This window comes from Pithys albifrons, chromosome Z (assembly GCF_047495875.1).
Source record: "Pithys albifrons albifrons isolate INPA30051 chromosome Z, PitAlb_v1, whole genome shotgun sequence".
Lineage (NCBI taxonomy): Eukaryota > Metazoa > Chordata > Aves > Passeriformes > Thamnophilidae > Pithys > Pithys albifrons.
Window position 1 is genome coordinate 15173483 of NC_092497.1, and position 4242 is coordinate 15177724.

Below are 4242 nucleotides of genomic sequence, written 5' to 3' on the forward strand. Positions count from 1 at the left end.
AAGATACAATCACATGAGCACAACTCAAAAGGCGTTGTCATTAAGAGTGGGAAGAAGGGGCATGACAGCAGAACAGCTGTTTAAACTAGTATTCTTCCAAGAGTAATGCTTACCAGACTAAGGCATGACACCTATGTTCTATACACATCAGGTTCACGTTCCTTCTTATCCATTCCATAATCCTTTCAGGAATGTTGGTTGGTTGCGGTTTTCTCTTTGGATTTTCTTTTTCCTAAAGAAATACCCTAGAAGAAATGGAAAAACTTTAATGCTGAGTGTTAAAGAGATTAATACAATACCCCAATTAGTAGATTTAATTTTGCTATGATCCAAGGGAATTAACTGTATAAAACCTCTTACAGTGGCAAAAAAATTGATTAAAGGCCAAATAAAGTTTTTCTCATGGAACACTACACCTTGCAGTTTCAGGAGGAAGCTACAGTCTCATCTTACAGCCATTCAGATCAGTTTGGTGATCATAGAATCATAGAATGAACTGGGTTGGAAGAGACCTCTGAGATCAGCTCAAGTCCAACCCTTGATCCAGCACCACTGTGACTGATCCAACTGCAGGCTATGTCTGTGGAAAAAATGGGCAGCATTCAGTCAGATAAGCAAGCTGACCTCACACACCAAGCCATCACAGGACTCTAGAATTAATCCAATTAAAGATGGAAACATGCAGTTAGGGATATGAGTCTGTTTGATCAAAGGACATTCATTACTTCTGCATTTGCTAGAAGTCAACTGCAAAGTAATACCCTCAGTTATGTGCACATTTATCTGTAACAGCTGGAGACTGGGGTGAAGATTTCTGTAAGCAAGTTCTCCCAGGCCAACACTGACAGAAGCCTATAAGCAATATGTGGCAGGCACAGCATTCTTCTGGATGAACACATTGGCAGTACACACCATTCTTTGTTAGTTAACACATATAACAGAAAAACACAAGCTTCCTTGCCTGTTTCAAGTAATCTGTTCCATTTCATTATACAATATTGCACACTTTATGGTAGCTTTTTAAAAATAAGCTAGTTCAGCTATCCCTTAAACAGCAAGAAATTCCTATTTGTCAGCCTCTAATGCTCCCCCTCTTCCAGGAAGGTCACTTTAGAAGAAAGTGATTCCAACATTAAAGTCCAGTGCATGCCACACTAACGACCAAAAATCAAACGGCTAAATCAATTTCTATGTTCAGAACCTACTTCGAATCAGGTACCACTTTTTACCAGTAGCAGGCTGTAAGAAACCAGCTGGTTTCTGTTGTGTCAGGGCACCACCTGAACTATATACAAAGTAGAAAGCAGGTAGAACAAAGAAGTTATGCAAGGTTAGGTAAACAAAAATGTGACACACCTGCAATACTAATCGTTGGTACTCACATGCCTCTGCAGAATAAATATATTTCACATCTATTGACACAATGGTAAAATTCCATTACAGATCACCATTATTCCCTGATTTCACATTTAGCATTGACAGTGTATGAAGTGCTCTGAACTGGATATATTTCAGAAAAAATACACAGCCTCATTTTAAGAGGACTGACTGAATTTGATACTGCATTATATAACATCAGAGGTAATGAATATATGAATAATACCATGACATTATTCAATATGACACTGGATTCTGGAAAATATTTCATAGTCCTTCGTCCCACAAACTGGAAGGAAATCTTTGGTAGCTGCCCTCCACTTTCTTAGCATTATTCTGAATAAATTCCAGGTTTGCACTCCTTCCCTGGTAATTCCAAAGCCATGCAGTGAAAGAGAGGCAGAATGTGCATCTTCTTTTATGAATTTGAGGAACTGAAAGGCTACAGCATAGTATTGAGGATGTCTGAATTTGAGAATTCTGAAAGGTGAAACCATAGTATTGACCATCTTTCTTACAGGTATTATTAGTTACAACAAACTCATGAAGTTAATAACTAAAGACCTCTGTTTCATATTTTCTGTAAATAAAAATATTTATTTTGCTTGTTCTCCAGAGCAGAAATATTTACTTCAAGTAATACAGTGATGAAAGACATGTGGAGGACCAAATATTCCGTAACGCGTTTTAATAAAATCAATTTCCCTCATCATCATCATCTTGGCTAGGCTTCGCGAACAAAGATTTGAGAAGGGCACTACCCATGCTTGCTGCAAGCGTGCTGGTGGCTAAAAAGGCCGATACGGGATAGGCTGGCCCAGTCACAAAAGGCACAGCGAAACATCTCCCTAGGTGACATTGGCAAGGAATGGTTCTTTCTGCATTGTCTTTTCTCCTCAAGACTGACTCTCCATGCATTCTCAAAGGAAACAGCAATGTCGTGAATGGTGTGTCTCCATGAATCCCGATTGGAGGCCAGAGTGAACCATTGGTGGCAGTCAATATGGCCAAGGCTGAGGTGTTGTTTCAGGGAGTCCTTGTATCTCTTCTTCGGGCCTCCTCTCTTGCGGCAACCGGTGGTGAGTTCACCATAGAGCACAATCTTCGGAAGTCGGTGATCCTCCATCCTGGAGACGTGCCCTGCCCAGCGCAGCTGCGTTCTCATCAGCATGGCCTTGATACTGGTGACCCCTGCCTGTTCAAGAATGGACACATCGGTCACGTAATCAGACCAGTGGATGTTTAGGATTGAACGGAGGCAGCGCTGATGGAAGCGTTTGAGAAGCCGCAGGTGGTGGCAGTAGCTGACCCAGGATTCAGACCCATATAAAAGAGCAGACAGTACAATGGCTCTGTAGACACTAATCTTTGTACTTTTCTTCAGGTGTTTATTGGACCAGACTCTTTTATGGAGTTTTACGAAGGCTCTGTATGTCTTTGCTAGCCTGTTGTCTATCTCTTTATCAATCTTACCATCTGAGGAAATGATACTTCCCAGATAGGTGAACTGCTGGATTCACTTAAGCTCTGAATTGCCTGTGGTGACGTGAGGATGATGGAAGACTTCTTGAGGTGCAGGTTGGTAGAGAACTTCTGCCTTCTTCAGGCTGACTTCCAGCTCAAAAAGCTCAGCAGCCTGTGCAAAGCAGGATGTGAAGCACTGCAGAGCTGCTTCTGTGTGAGCATCGAGGGCGGCATCATCAGTAAAAAGCAGCTCACGGACAAGGTGATTCAGGGTCTTGGTGTGGGCCTTCAGTTGCCTTAGGTTGAATAGGCTTCCATCGGTACAATATCGGATGTAGATGCCGTTTTCTTCATCAAGGTCTGCTGTGGCTCTTTGGAGCATCATGCTGAAGAAGATTGTGAATAGAGTTGGTGCAAGAACACAACCTTGTTTCACACCATTGGTTATTGGAAAGGGCTCAGAGAGTGCATTGCCATATCTGACTTGTCCATGCTGATCCTCATGTAGCAGGATGATCATTTTGAGGAACCTAAGGGGAAATCCTAAATGTTCCAAGATCTGCCACAGGCCTTTTCTGCTCACAGTGTCAAAAGCTTTGGTGAGGTCAACGAAGGTTACATAGAGACCTTTGTTCTGTTCCCTACACTTCTCTTGTAGTTGTCTGAGAACAAACACCATGTCTGTGGTGTTCCTATTGGCTCTGAAACCACACTGGCTTTCAGGTAGAAGATCTGCAATAGTAGGTACTAATCTGTTCAGAAGTATTCTTGTAAGGATTTTACCAGCAATGGAGAGCAAAGTAATACCTCAGTAATTTGAGCAGTCTGATTTTTCCCCTTTCTTCTTGTACAGGGTGATGATGACTGCATCACGGAGATCTGGTTATAGTACCCCTTGTTCCCAGCAATGCACAACAAGCTTGTGGAATTTGGCATGGAGTGCTTGACCTCCATGCTTCCAGATTTCAGGTGGAATTCCATCAACCCCAGCTGCCTTGCCAGTTTTCACCTGTTGTATGGCCTTGAGTATCTCTCCCATAGTAGGGGCTGCATCCAATTCATGTTTCACCACTTGTTGTGTAATGTGCTGAATTGCTGAGCCTTGGACTACACGGTTGGCACTGAAGAGAATCTGAAAGTGCTAAGATCATCAGCTCAGGATGGAGGTTTTATCTGTTAGAAGCAGTTGACCACCTGCACTGCATAGGGGGCTTTGAACCTGGTGTGTGGGTCTGTACACTGCTTTCAGGGCCTCATAGAATCCTCTTTGGTCACCCATATCTGCGCATAGTTGTGTCCTTTCTGCTAGGTTGAGCCACCATTTGTTCTGGATGTCTCGAAGTTTCTATTGGAGCTTACTGCATGCAAGACGAAAGGCGACTTTTTTTTATATGGCAAGAT